Raw genomic sequence first — 16,148 nt, forward strand, 5'->3', positions numbered from 1 at the left:
GGGCAGTTATAACACAGATTAGATACAGAGTAAACCTTCCTCTACACTGTCCTATCAAACACTCTCAGGGCAGGAACAGCACGGGTAAGATACAGAGTAAAGCTCCTTCTATACTGCCTCATCAAACACTCCCAGGGCAGGTACATCAGTGGGTAGATACAGAGTAAAGCTCACTCTGCACTGTCCCAACAAAACACTCCCAGGGCAGGTACAGCATGGGTAAGATACAGAGTAAAGCACCTCTACACTGTCCCATCATAAACTCCCAGGGCAGTTACAACACAAATTAGATATGGAATAAAGCTCCCTCTACACTGTCCTATCAAACACTCCCAGGTCAGGAACAGCACGGGTTAGATACAGAGTAAAGCTCCTTCTATATTGCCTCATCAATCAGTCCCAGGGCAGGAAGAGCACGGGTTAGAAACAGAATAAAGATCCCTCCACAATGTCCCATCAAAAACACAGGGCAGGAACAGCACAGGTTAGATTGAGTAAAGCTCCTTCTATACTGCCCCATCAAACACTCACAGGGCAGGAAGAGTACGGGATAGATAGAGGGTTAAGCTCCTTCTATACTGCCTCATCAAACACTCCCAGGGCAGGTGGAGCACGGGTTAGAAACCGAGTAAAGCTCCCTCTACACTGTCCCATCAAACAAAACCAGGGCAGGAACAGCATGGGTTAGAAACAGAGTTAAGCTCCCTCTACACTGTCCCATCAAACACACCCAGGGCAGGAACAGCATAGGTTAGAAACAGAGTAAAGCTCTCTCTACAGTGTCCCATCAAACACTCTCAGGGCAGGTACAGCTCGGGTTACATGCAGAGTAAATCTCCCTCTACACTGTCCCATCAAACACTCCCAGGGCATGTACAGCACGGGTTAGATACAGAGTAAAGCTCCCTCTACACTGTCCCATGAAACACACCCAGGACATGTACAGCACGGGATAGATACAGAGTAAAGCTCCCTCTACACTGTCCCATCACCAATCCCAGGGCTGGTACAGCACGGGTTACATACAGAGCAAGGCTCCCTCTAAACTGTCCCATCAAACACTCCCAGGGCAGGTACAGCACGGGTAAGATACAGAGTATAGCTCCCTCTACACTGTCCCATCAAACACTCCCAGTGCAGGAGCGGCATGGGTTAGATACCGAGTAAAGCTCCTTCTATACTGCCTCATCAAACACTCACAGGGTAGGTAAAGCATGGGTTAGAAACAGAGTAAAGATCCCTCTACACTGTCCCATCAAACAATCCCCAGGGCAGGTACAGCACGGGTTAGATACAGAGCAAAGCTTCCTCTAAACTGTCCCATCAAACACTCCCAGGGCAGGAATAGCACAGGTTAGATACAGTGTAAAACACCCTCTGCACTTTCCCATCAAGCACTCCCAGGGCAGGTACAGCACGGGTTAGATATAAAGTAAAACTCCCTCTACACTGTCCCATCAAACACTCCCAGGGCAGGTACAGCACGGGTTACATACAGAGTAAGGCTCCCTCTACACCGTCCCATCAATCACTCCCAGGGCAGGTAGAGCACGGGTAAGATACAGAGTAAAGCTCTCTCTACACTATCCCATCAAAAACTCCCAGGGCAGTTACAACACAGATTAGATACAGAGTAAAGCTCCCTCTACACTGTCCAATCAAACAACCCCCAGGGCAGGTACAGCGCGGGTTAGATACAGAGTAAAGCTCCCACTACACTGTCTTATCAAACACTCCCCAGGGAATATACAGCATGGGTTAGATACAGAGTAAAGCTCCCTCTACATTGTCCCATCAAACACTCCCAGGGCATATAGAGCACAGGTTGGATACAGAGTAATGCTGCATCTACATTGTCCGATCAAACACTCCTGGGGCAGGTACTGCTAAGGTTTGATACAGATTAACGCTCCCTCTGCACTGTCCCACCAAACACTCCCAGGACAGGTATAGCACGGGTTCGGTACAGAGTAAAGCTCCCACTACACTGTCCTATCAAACACTCCCAGGGCAGGAACAGCACGTGTTAGATACAGAGTAAAGCTCCTTCTATACTGCCCCATCAAACACTCCGAGGGCAGGTACAGCACAGGTTAAATACAGACTAAAGATCCCTCTAGAATGTCCCATCAAACACTCCCAGGGCAGGTACAGCATGGGTAAGATACAGAGTAAAGCTCCCTCTACACTGTCCCATCATAAACTCCCAGGGCAGTTACAACACAGATTAGTTGCAGAGTAAAGCTCCCGCTACACTGTCCCATCAAACAATCCCCAAGGGTATAAGATTCGACAATTTTCATTGACTAATCATGCAAGAAAACAGGATTATTAATACAGCTTTATTGACCAAAAGAAGCTTATACAGAAAAACCTTTGATAAAAAAGGGGCATACAAAATGGCCGCCGGGCCTTGTGATCAGTTTCTGGGACCATTTGAATTCTGTTACTGCAAGCCAGACAGACTTGTGGATTGAGGTCAGTAAGCCCGCGAAAGCCAGTATCGGGAAACCGAAACTCAGGGAACTGAGCATACATATTAATTGGATTCTAAGTACAAGACACTTTCAGGTAACAGGATGGGGCCCATCAAGGAATGGGCGGACAATTGAACGAACACTTAAACCCATTTACTGCACAAAGGAAAGAACGTTTAACAGCCATCAAGAGCAATCTCCAGACCCATCAATATGCAAACCGAGTTACGGTGACAAAGTAAAATACATTATCAGCCAGGAAGGCCAGTTAGGCTATCACCGGCTCCCGTTGCAAGACAATGCGCCCCTGCAGAGATTTCTGCCCGCCAAGAATATTAAGAACATAAGAACATAAGAAATAGGAGCAGGAGTAGGCCAATCGGCCCCTCGAGCCTGCTCCACCATTCAATAAGATCATGGCTGATCTGATCCTAACCTCAAATCTTCTATCACTCTGCATCCACCCAACCCATGTGATCTCCCGGGAGAGGCGAAAAACCAGATATAGACCCAATGGCCAATTTGGGAGAAAAAAATCTGGGAAATTCCTCTCCGACCCATTTGGCGATCGAAATTCTTCCAGGAGATCACTCTGTCCCTATATTTTCTACAGTACTTACCTTCTGTAAAGGCGATCTCCACCCCAGCCAGGAACAGGAATAAAACCATCTCCTGAAATCTAACACAGAATTAGAACACAGTAGGAGCAGAACAAGGCTACACAGCCCCTGGGCCCACTCCACTACCCACAGGGCCATGACCATTCCGAACCTAGACTCATGTCCAATTCCCTGCCCGCTCCCCATAACCCTTAATTCCCTTTACTTCTCGGAAACTATCTATCTCTGTTTTAAATTAATTTAATGATGTAGCTTCCACAGCTTTCTGGGGCAGCAAATTCCACAAACCTACCACCCTCTGAGTGAAGAAGTTTCTCCTCATCTCAGTTTTGAATGAGCAGCCCCTTATTTTAAGATTATGCCCCCTTGTTCTAGTTTCACCCATCATTGGGAACATCCTCACCGCATCGACCCGATCAAGCCCCTTCACAATCTTATATGTTTCAATAAGATTGCCTCTCATTCTTCTGAACTCCAATGAGTAGAGTCCCAATCTACTCAACCTCTCCTCATATGACCACCCCCTCATCCCCGGGATTAACCGAGTGAACCTTCTTTGTACTGACTCGAGAGCAAGTATGTCTTTTCTTAAGTATGGACACCAAAACTGTATGCAGTATTCCAGGTGCGGTCTCACCAATACCTTGTACAACTGCAGCAATACCTCCCTGTTTTATATTCCAACCCCCTAGCAATAAAAGCCAACATTCCATTGGCCTTCTTAATCACTTGCTGCACCTACATACTAACTTTTTGAGTTTCGTGCACCAGGACCCCCAGATCCCTTTGTACTACAGTACTTTCCAGTTTCTTGCCATTAAGATAAAACTTGCTCTCTGATTTTTTCTGCCAAAGTGCATAACCTCACACTTTCCAGTATTGTATTCCATCTGCCAAATCTCTGCCCACTTACTTAGCCTGTCTATGTCCCTTTGCAGGTTTTTTATGACCTCCTCACTCACTACTTTCCGTCCCATCTTTGTATCATCTGCAAACTTTGATATGTTACACTCGGTCCCCTCCTCCAAATCGTTAATATAGATTGTAAAGAGTTGGGGACCCAGCACTGACCCCTGCGGAACACCACTAGTTACTGGTTGCCAATTGAGAACGAACCATTTATCCCAACTCTCTGCTTTCTGTTAGAGAGCCAATCCTCCACCCACGCCAGAATATTACCCCCAATCCCGTGATTTTTTATCTTGAGCAATAATCTTTTGTGTGGCACCTTGTCAAATGCCTTTTGGAAGTCTAAATACACTACGTCCACTGGTTCCCCTTTATCCACCATGCATGTTACTTCCTCAAAAAACTGAAGCAAATTTGTCAAACATGACTTCCCCTTCATGAAACCATGCTGAGTTTGTCCTATTAAATTATGTTTATCCAAATGTCCCGTTACTGTCTCCTTAATAATGGACTCTAACATTTTACCAACCACAGATGTTAGGCTAACAGGTCTATAGTTTCCAGCCTTCTGCCTACTACCCTTTTTAAATAAGGGTGTTACATTAGCAGTTTTCCAATCTGCTGGGACCTTTGCTGAGTCCAGTGAGTTTTGGAAAATTATTACCAATGCATCCACAATCCCTACCGCTACTTCCCTCAAGACCCTAGGATGCAAGCCATCAGGTCCAGGGGATTTATCCGCCTTGAGTCCCATTATTTTACCAAGTACCACTTCCTTAGTGATTTTAATCGTATTTAGTTCCTCCCCCCCGAGAGCCCCCTGTTTGTCCAGTGTTGGGATATTCTTAGTGTCCTCTACTGTAAAGACTGATACAAAATAATTGTTCAGTGTTTTTGCCATCTCCATGTTTCCCACCATTAATTACCCAGTCTCATCCTCTAAGGGACCAACATTTACTTTAGCCACCCTTTTTCTTTTTATATAACTATAGAAACTTTTACTGTCTGTTTTTATATTTTTTGCTAATTTACTTTCATAATCTATCTTCCCTTTCTTAATCAATCTTTTAGTAATTTATTGCTGTCTTTTAAAGACTTCCCAATCTTCCATCCTCCCACTAGATTTGGCTACCTTATATGCCCTTGTTTTTAGTCGGATACTATCCTTAATTACTTCACTTAGCCACGGATGGCTATCTTTTCTTTTACACCCTTTTTTCCTCAGTGGAATATACTTTTTTTGGAAGTTGTAAAATAACTCCTTAAATGTACACCACTGGTCATGTAGTGTCTTACCCTTTAATCTATTTTCCCAGTCCACTCTAATTAATTCCGCTCTCATACCTTCATAGTCTCCTTTATTCAAGCTCAGCACGCTTGTTTGAGATCCAACCTTCTCACCCTCTAATTGAATATGGAACTCAACCATGTTATGGTCACTCATTCCAAGGGGATCCTTTACTAGGACATTTTTAATTAATCCTGTCTCATTACACAGGACCAAATCTAAGGTTGCTTGCCCCCTGGTCGGTTCAGTTACATACTGCTCAAGAAACCCATCCCTAATACACTCAATGGACGCTTCCTCAAGGCTGCTCTGCCCAATTTGATTTGTCCAGTTAATATGATAATTAAAATCCCCCATAATTATAGCTGTTCCCTTATTACAAGCCTCAACTATTTCCTGATTAATACTCCATCCAACAGAGTTGCAACTGTTCAGAGGCCTATAGACTACACCCACTAGTGTTATTTTCCCCTTATTATTCCTTATCTCCACCAAAACTGTTTCACTATCCTGCTCCTTTGACCCAATATCATTTCTCTGTATTATAGTGATTCTTTCCTTTATTAACATAGCCACCCCACCTCCCCTCCCTTCCTGCCTGTCCTTCCTGATTGTTAAATAACCTGGTATGTTTAATTCCCAGTCATGGTCACCCTGCAGCCATGTTTCTGTAATGGCCACAAGATCATACCCAAATGTCATTATTTGTGCCGTTAACTCATTCATTTTGTTACGAATGCTACGTGCATTCAGATAAAGAACTTTCAAATATGTTTTGTAACACTTAGTTCCTGTTTTTTCCCTTTTTAGTACTTTACTTTTTACTCCATACCTTCTGTCCCTTCCTGACACATTCTGTTTTTTAATTCCCCCACTGCTACCTAAGTCTATGACCTTCTCTGTTGTCATTTCTATTATTTGCTCTCTAGAAACCTCCCCCCCACTAATTAGTTTAAAGCCCTCTCTACAGCCCTAGTTATATGATTCGCCAGGACTCTAGTCCCAGCACTGGCCAAGTGGAGTCCGTCCCAACAGAACAGCTCCCTCATGTCCCAGTACTGGTGCCAGTGTCCCAAGAAGCAAAGCCCATTTCTCCCACACCAGTCTTTGAGCCACGCATTTAACTCTTTAATTTTATTTATCCTAGCCAAATACGCTCGTGGCTCAGGTAATAACCCAGAGATTATTACCCTTGAGGTTCTGTTTTTTAATTTGACCCCTAGCTGCTCATACTCCTTTTACAGAACCGTCTTCCTTGTCCTATCTACGTCGTTTGTACCAACATGGACCACGACAACTGGATCCTCCCCCTCCCACTCCAAGTTTCTTTCCAGCCCAGAAGAGATGCCCTTAACCCTGGCACCAGGCAGGCAACACAGCCTTCGGGACTCCCGCTCTTGACTGCAGAGAACCCTATCTATCCCCCTAATGATACTATCCCTTACCACTACAACATTTCTTTTTACTCCCTCCACTTGAATGGCCCCCTGTACCACGGTGCTGTGGCCAGGTTGCTCATCCTCCCTGCAGTCCCTGCTCCCGCCCTCACAGGGAGTAAGAACCTCGATCCTGCTGGACAAGAACAAGGGCTGCGTCTCTTTCAACACTACATCCTGGATCCCTGTACCTTCCTCACTCGTAGTCACACCGTCCTGTCCCTGACCACGGACTACATCTGCAGTAATTAACTTCATAGGTGTGACCATCTCCTGAAACATAGAGTCCAGGAACTTCTCCCCCTCCCTGATGTATCGCAGTGTCCGAAGCTCGGTCTCAAGATCCATAACATGGAACTTGAGTTCCTCTAGCAGCAAACACTTGTCGCAGATGTAATCACCGTGAGCCTCAATGGGGTTCACCGGCTCCCATATCTCGCAACAGTAACACATCACCTGCTCCATTCTATATAATTAATTTAATTTCTTATTATTAGTTATGAAGACCCTGCCCGGATATATATGATAATATCACACCACTATTCAATAGGACTTACCAACTTAAAGGTATGAAAGGGAAGAGAAGGAAGAAAACCAACCAACCAGCTGATCACCAACCTCCTCCTTGAATACTGTCTGTGGAGCCTGTTTGGTTGACTTGTCTCGCTGCTCCGCCTCTGCAGTGCTGTCTAAGCCTGGGAGTGGGGAACAAAACAGAGCAAAAAACACACCCTCACCTCCCGCTTATCCGAACTCTCCCACTTAGCAAAACTCCAACAGCACTCAATGCACAAAGCACTCCGTGCACTGCACTAGCCCCTCCCCTTTTATACCCGGATTCTACTTCCTGTTTAAACTGCCCAAGAGTTTAAAAAACCCTTAAAAAATTAAACTTACTTCAAATAATTGACTTCTTAACACACTAAAATTCACAAAATACACTTAAATGATTTTTCTCCCACTTAGCAAAACTCCAACAGCACTCAATGCACAAAGCACTCCGTGTACTGCACTAGCCCCTTCCCTTTTATAGCCGGGTCTACTTCCTGTTTAAACTGCCCAAGAGTTTAAAAAACCCTTAAAAATTAAACTAACTTCAAATAATTGACTTCTTAACACACTAAAATTCACAAAATACACTTAAATGATTTTTCTCCCACTTAGCAAAACTCCAACAGCACTCAATGCACAAAGACTGGACTATGATCTGGCGGGAGTTAAGACTGTCCCAAAAGGGTATAACTATGGATTAAAAGGTCCATCAGGGCGCTTCGCTTCTCAGGACGCGTCTTCTTTTTGGGTGAACAAAACCAGCTTCGCTACGCTACAATTCGTAACTTCGGGGACGACGAGAAGACTTTGGCTTGGAAGCCAGCCCGGCCAGGCAAGGCCCGGTGACGACGGGAAGATGACGAGGGTGGCCCAGGTACTTTTGTCGGGAGATCATCGACGACCCAGGCCGAAGGAAAAGACACCCTCCAGCTCTGTTTCAAAGGATAACTATGACTGCATAAAGAAAGCAATTCGGTACCAGCGTCCCGCCCCGTGGAAGACCATCGAGAGACCGACGACCGAGGTCGGAGAAGAAGATACTCAGGGTCCAACACTCCAGTGTCTCAACATCACATCGGTGGCAGATTCTTCCATGGGCATCCAGTTCTTCAACAACTGTTAATGGATTCAGTCATGACGAGTGCTCATCGAGGCTGTGTCCGCTGCCTCATCGCCTGAGAGAAGAGAAAAACAAGCTGCGCCAGAAGTTTCCAAATCCACATGACGACGGAAAGATGTGCCAAAGGGACTGCGAACCCCCTCTTTTGCGAATCTGAAAGTGGTGAGCATGATTCCGAGTCCCTCAGGTCGAAACTTAGTCTAGGTCTAGGGGAGGGGGTAAGGGTAATTGTAATGTGTTTCCCCTTTTTCGATGTGCCGTGTGTTTCCCATTTCCATGGAATTAAGTTTATAGATATGTGCATGCTTGTAATTGCTTTAATTTGTGCTTATGACATGTATTTTATAATGCTGCAGACTGTTTAATAATAAAAGCATCCATTTCATGCTATTCAACCTGGTCTATTGAGTCTTTCTGTGCACTACAGTTCCCTGCACCTAAGTCCAAGGTCTAGAACCGTAGGGGAGAGTGGGTCGAACCACTAAAGGGTAATTATTGCACGAAGCCTGGTAGGAGACCAGAACGAGCAAGAGAAACCCCCTACAGAAATGGCGACCGCGGCAGGACCTTGGCAGCAGGAATGTAGCGTGTTAGATCAAGGTTTGAATAAACGAAATGTGATGGATGAGAGGATAGCGGACTATGTTTTTCGGAAGGTAAACCTTACAAAACAGTGGATATCAGACCTATTGAGAGATAGGCGTCCTCTAGACGCAGCCATCAAGTGGACAGAAGAGAAAGAGCATAAAAGTCGGTGGAAAAGGCGGTCTGGCTGATGTGCTACAAGAAGCAAGTCCAACTTTTGGACCAAGTCGTTGTAGCGCAGACAGCCCAGATAAAAGGGCTGCTCACAGAAGTAGAGGAAAAGGTTGCGGGAGATCAGAAACTGATTCAATCGCTTAACGCACTGAATCAGGAACACCAATCCGTAACTCACCGCCATGAAACCCGGATAGAGTATTTGGAATGTCAGGTCACTGAGGCCAAGGCCAGTGAAGGTAGAATGAGAGAGAGGTGTTTCCACCTAACTAAGCAGGTAGCGACACAGGAGGAAAGTATCTTGGGGGCTAGGGCAGCTTATAAGATGGCCATGCAGGACAGGTCTGAGAACACCGATCATAGCACTTGCCACAGAGAGCTAGAGGACCTGAGAACGGCCTTAGCAAAGGCAACCGGCTTGGTGTGTCTCATAAACCCGCCAGCAAGCCAGTTACTGTTAGCCAAGGAATCAACAAGACCAATTCCACAGGAGGCAGTTAGGGTACCAACACCCGAGCCCTCAGCACCTCCTGCCTATGATGAGTCTTGGACTCCGGGGAAGGAAACGGAGAAGTCAGACCCAGAGGTTCTTGAGGTAGAGGAACACCAGGTAGTAGAGTCGGGGCTGGCGCCGATGTGTCCAACTCGACACCGAAGGCTCGGTCCGAACAAAGAAAATGGTGATGACGGACCCCTCGTGAATCAGATGATAATGCCCCACACCGCACAACAGCCGAGGGCAATGATAAGTCACATCCCAAAACTCTCCGAGTCAGGAGATCGATCCCTCCATCCATTTTAGGGACGTGGAGCAGACCGCAGCAGTTAATGACGGCGACGGGGCTGAACAGTCCAAAATGCTGCTGTTCTCCCTGGACAGCTCGCTCCTCCAGTGTCTCCCTGACGAGAGCAAAAGAGGGCGAAAGACGTACGAGGAGATACGGGACGAGATCCTGGAGATTAAAGGGGAGGGTGACGGAACTCCGTTCCTCCGATTGGAAAGGACGGCACAGCTAGAGGGAGAACCCCCATGGGTTTTCGGCGGAAGGTTGTGGCCAGTGTACCGGCGCAGCTGCCTGGGAGGACCGGACCGGAACGCGCTAAATGATGACCAAAGGGCTCATTGGCTCCGGTGTGTGGTCGCAAATTGCTTGCCGCCAGTGAGGGAGCAGGCCAAAGCATGGTTTGACCCCACTAACCCCCGCTCCACGGAGGAAGTAGTACTGGATCAGCTCACGATAAGTTACAGGAACAGCAAGAGTAGGGATGTGCCTTCCTCAAAAGGAAAGGTGCATGAGGCAAGGCCTGCAGCTCCTGCTAAAAAGAAATGGCATGAGGAGGGGAATCGTGCCCCCCAAGCCAAGAGCAGTTGTTACGGGTGTGGAAAGGAGGGTCATTGGCGCTGAGACTGTAAAAGTCCCTGGAAGGATTTAAAGGGAAAAACTTCCCCAGCCCCAGCCCAAGCGCCCATCCGGGAGAGGGGAGCCGATGTGTCGATCCATCCCGATATGATCGAGTCAGTTTTAGAGGCAATGCGGTCTCTAATGACCTCGCAGGGGAAGGTGGCAGCTGCCAGCAGCCCTGTTGCTTCCCCAACCCCAACCGAAGTGCCCAAATGACTGAAGCCCACGCAGCCCGCCTACCTGTGTCCGCTCCGTTATGATGCGTGGAGAAGACCCGTTGTGGAGATGGAGGTGGAAAAGGAAAAGGGTAGTTACCTGTTGGATACGGGAGCATCATGCACCGTGATCCACACAGCTAAGCCTTTTGCCTCACCTCTATCTACCCAGGCTCCATTTTCAGTAGCGGGTTTCACAGGCAGAGAACAGGCTGGCGCATACTCCATCCCGCTCTCCATTCATTTGGGAGCACTCCACACCACATGGACGTGCGTCCTATTGAAGTGGAATGAGGGGGGTGGGAAACGCATCCTCGGGTATGATTTCTTGGTGGAACACGGAATCCTCGTGGACCTTAGAAATCACTGTCTCTGGGGAGCCGAGAATGGGTTAGGTAAGGTAGTTGTGATCCCAGCGAAGGGAGAAAAGGAGACCCTGTGCACCATGAAGCCGTCAGGAGGTTACGATCTCGAGCTTATGGTCGCGGACGTCCCAACGGACTTGCAGGCGTGTGTGTCGGGCAATCTGACCGCGTTCGCCACCCACAAGCACGACTGTGGGAGAGTCACTGGGTTTGAGGTCAGTGTAGACAGGGACCCCATGATCCGACCCCAAAAGCAGTATAACTTCCCCAAGGAGGCCGAACCCGACAGGGAGATAGCAATATCTTCATTGGTGCAGCAGGGCGTGTTGAGACCAATAGCCACTCACGTGAACTCCCCATTATGGCTGGTAAAGAAGCTGGACAATTCGTGGAGGGCCACGGTGGACTATAGAGTCCTCAACAGTAACATCCCAGCCTGCGCGCCCACGGTAGCAGCAGTTGCCGACCTAATTGGTAGGGAGTATTCCAGCATCTGCGACCATGTTCACGGTGCTGGATATCTCGAATGGTTTTTGATCCATTCCGATGCGGCGGGAGGATCAGTACAAGTTTGCCTTTACTTTTAAAGGGCAACAGTACACTTGGAACTGCTTGCCACAGGGTTTTCACAACAGCCCCAGCATTTTCCATCAGTGCATGGCGGGAAGTTTAAAGGAATTTAGCCAGCCCAATCAGAGAGTACAGCATGTGGATGACTTACTCCTGTTCACGGGTTCAAGGGAGGAGCACGGCCCACTATTAGCCGAATTATTGGAGCTGCTGGAAAGAAAGGGTTTTAAAGTAAACCCATAGAAAGCACAGATCGGCCAGCAGGAGGTGAAATTCCTGGGTCTGGCCATCCGCACTGGGGAAAGAGCCATAGATAAGGCTAGACGGGAATCGGTGCAAGATCTACCGATCCCCAACACAGTAACGGGTGTAAGGTCCTTTTTGGGATTGACCGGGTACTGCAGGGATTTCATCGAGGACTATGCAGCCACAGCAGCCCCGCTACTCCGACTCTTACACAAGGGAGTCGAGTGGTCTTGGGATGAGGGTTGTCAGGCAGCATTCGAGAAGTTGAAAAGAGATCTGCAGACCGCGCCAGCCCTAGGGGCCATAGATGGGGGGGAGGAGTTTTTCCTGGAAGTAGCTGCTAGTGGAGACAGCCTGAGCGCCGTGCTGCTCCAGGAATGAAACGGCAAGCTGAGACCAGTAGTCTATTCCTCCAGGGTACTTACGGATGTGGAGAGGAGTTTTTCCAATTGCGAATGGCATCTCCTGGCCACGCATTGGGCTGTGAACAGATCAGTGATCTTCACAGGAACCTCTCCCATCACGCTCCTCACCCATCACACCCCCGCAAAGATGCTTCTGGATGGAAGGATTAAGGATGGGACTGTGAGCAGCGCTCGGATTGCGTGCTGGACCCTTCTCCTTTCCCAGTTGGATCTCAAAGTTAAAGGTCTCTGCGAGCCGAAGCTCGCAGCCAACCTGGTATATCCCGGAACAGCCCATCGGTGTTCCGTAGAAGGGGTATGGGAGGTCGACATAGGTTTACGGGCTGGGATACACCCCACAGGCCGTGAAATCTATGTAGACGGATCCAGCACGATATCTGCTGGCGAACGACTCACAGGGTGTGGAGTTTATGACCCTGTGGCAGACATTGCCCTGGCGATTAAGCTCCCCAGCACTATGAGCGCACAGCAGGCTGAACTGTCCACGGTGGCGTACGTGGTTACCCACCCTGAGACCTTCCCAACCCCATACACGATTTGCTCGAACAGCATGTTCACGTGCAATTCGTGTACAGAATACCTTGCCATCTGGTCCCGCCACGGATATACCTCCGCAGACGGACGGCCTTTAACAGTTAAGCCCTTGCTGGAAAAGATCCTGGCCGCAGTGGGGGAGGAAGGGGAGGTGTTCATCCACAAGGTGAAGGCTCATTCTACCACAGAACCCCGCGGTCAGGGTAACCAGCAGGCAGATGCGCTAGCCAGGGAGGGTGCCCGCAACGGCATTTCCTGGGACCCCTATGGACCCGGACCCATGGCGGCGATCCGAGACGGGGAGTGGACTCTAGGGAACACAGGGGTGGCACTACCTCTAGACCTAAAGACCGTCCAGACGCTGGACCCCGCCCTTAAAACAGTCCTCAAAGCCATTTCTGAGGGCAAGCAGGTAGAGGGTCCGTACAGTACGGCAGCCCTCTCAGTCAAGGAAGGCATGCTGTTCCGAGAGGAGCAGTGGGTTGTGCCGCAGCAGCACCGGAGGGAATTCCTTCAACTGGCCCATGAGGGTCCAGGGGCAGGACACCCCGGGCCTGAGGTTACCTGGCAATGGGTAGAGCACGCGGGATGGTGGCCGGGACTTAGAGACGATGTCCGCGAGTTCTGTGCAAGCTGTCTTGTGTGTGCTGCAAACAACCCAGACCCCAGAAAAGGAAGATGCCCATGGGGCACATCAGAATGGTAGAGGGACCATGGCAGTCGATTCAGGTCGACTACACAGGGCCCCTGCCCGCCGCCTAAGGCGGCTATAAGTATTGCCTTGTCCTGGTGGATGTATTCTCCAAATGGGTAGAAGCTTTCTCGTGCAGAACAGCTATGGCGCTGGGTGCTGCCAAGATCTTGATCCGGGAAGTGTTGTCACGGTGGGGGCTCCCCCGTTATGTGGAGTCCGACCAAGGGAGTCAGTCAAGTGATGCAGAACACCCTCATGCTCTTGGGCTTTGAAGGGAAGTGGCACGTAGCGTACAATCCCCAGTCATCCGGGATTGTTGAACGCATGAACCGGGCCCTCAAGGAAAAGCTGAGGAAAGAGACAATGGGCTCGCCCCAGAAATGGGCGGAGGTCCTGCCTTTAGTCCTCATGGGGATCCGGGCCAGCCAGTCCAAAAGTACGGGGTACTCCCTGCACGAATTAATGACTGGAAGGATCATGCGAACACCCACCCATGTACTAGCCCTGGTGCTCACTGAGGGCCAGCTCCAAGAGGTGAAGCGAGACAAGTTCGTGCAAACCCTTTTGGGGCACCTGAAACAGATTTATGGGCAGGCGGCTGGGAACATGGGGAGACAGCACCAGGGAAATCGACTGTTGCTGGAACCTCGTAAGCAACAAGAGTGGGAAGTCGGTTAGGAACTATGCCCGGGTGGGGAGTTTTGAACCACTGTACATGGGGCCTTACAGCATTGTAGACAAGGCCAGCCCCATGGTTTATGCAGTGAAGGTGCCCCGACGTACTAAGTGGTTTCACATTAACCAGTGCAAACTGTTTAAGTCGGGTGCACAAGGGCCAGCAACCGGGGCCAGGTCTGAGGACAAAAATCCTCAGCCTGCGACAGAGTCACAGACCACAAAGGCTGGAACAGTGGCCTGCGTGAAGGGAGGAGTCATCCCATTGGAGTGGGAGGTCTCCCCTCTGATTTGGGATTTGGACGAGGAAGAGCCCGAACAGCTCGACCCCGCCCTAGACCAGATCACAGAGGAGGAAGAGTCAGAGGACGAAGATCCCGCCCTCGACTCAAGCTTAGGGGAGGTAGGAATTGGGGGCGGAGACTCACTACCTGTCGGGACAGGCGAGGTGGAGTCGGATGTCACAAATCCTGGCCCCGGGGGGGCGGAGCCAGAGGGAGTGGAGCAGGAGCCGGCAGCTGTGGTGGAACCACAGGCTGTGACGGTGAAAGTCCCGACCCCCGGTCCGTCAGCCCTGGGAGCCTCACCCAAGGCAGCCCCTCGTAGGTCGACTTGAACGCCCCAGCCCAGAAAGCAATGGCCAAATTCTCCCTATCTTCCCCAACCTCGGTCCAGAGCAGCCCAAGAAAGGCACGATTCCCGTTCAGCAGCGACAGGCTGCGGGGGATCAAAGCCGAAGGTCAGTGCAGCCCCGCCACAGGGAGTGGCACGCTGCAGCCCTCACAGGAATTAAGTAGGCCGCCCGGAGGAGGGCGGCGCTGTACATAGGTTTAGGTAATGATAAGTTAAGTTAGGTAAGTGATTAATGTTAGTTTAAGATGGGTAAAGTATAATATGATGGGGATGTTTAAAAGGTAGTTTTCGGAGACTGCCCAGAATGTGTGGTTGTTTGGAAGCGGGGTCAGGGGACCCCAGCGTCCGTTTAATTAAGCCAGCACCTGTTGGGAGCCTGGCTACATCATCTTATCGATTACAGAAACCCGAGATACGATGGAAAGGATTCTCGTAGCGATCACGGCGATCGGGTGCGGGCTGGACTACCGGGGCCGCACCAAGGACATCATCGTGTTTGGATGTTCCGGGGACACAGCCCCCATCGCGACGGATGGGACGGGGAAGCAAGAGGTTGAGGAAACCGCCACCTACTTCCACCAAGGGAGATGGCCAGGATGGCTGGGGACGAATTCTACGGAATACTCCAGCAATTTCGGTTTCGCCTACCAAGAGACTTCATTATCGTGCCCTCGGGTGAGGATCCTTGCACCCAGAATCAGCGTTACCGTGGGAAAGTGGATCTGTTTGGTGTGTAACGGGAACATACCGTTAAGTAGATGGTGGTGGTTATGAAAGCTGGGGAAGGACATGAAGAACTCTACCATCGAGTGGGAACGACTGGGTAACAATACCCATCGGACAATTACGGGGACTCACGGACAATTACGTGTGTGTTGGGACAAATGGTGGGAACCAGATGAAGGGATATATGTCTGTATGTGGGGTTCGAAACGTGCTTGCCCCAAGGGCGTATCCATTTTTTTCCAGAGGCAGTGGCAAGATGAAGGAAAGGGGATGAGATGGGATGTCAGCACTCGGGCGTGCGGAGCCCCATACTCCCCGATTCCAGTAAACGCCACTGAACTCATCACCCGCCCACGAAAGCCCCTGCCCACGATTCCAGTAGCACTAGCCCAGAAGGAAGGGTGCCCCACCACCACAAAGGGACCAGGGAATGGTCTAGTATTGGTACCCACCGGTCAGGTGCACTATAGCCATCACTATGCGGTGGCTTCAGTGATTTTA

This window comes from Somniosus microcephalus, chromosome 30, assembly GCF_052327205.1.
Source record: "Somniosus microcephalus isolate GS21.2 chromosome 30, FLI_Smic_1.0, whole genome shotgun sequence".
Classification (NCBI taxonomy): Eukaryota; Metazoa; Chordata; class Chondrichthyes; order Squaliformes; family Somniosidae; genus Somniosus; species Somniosus microcephalus.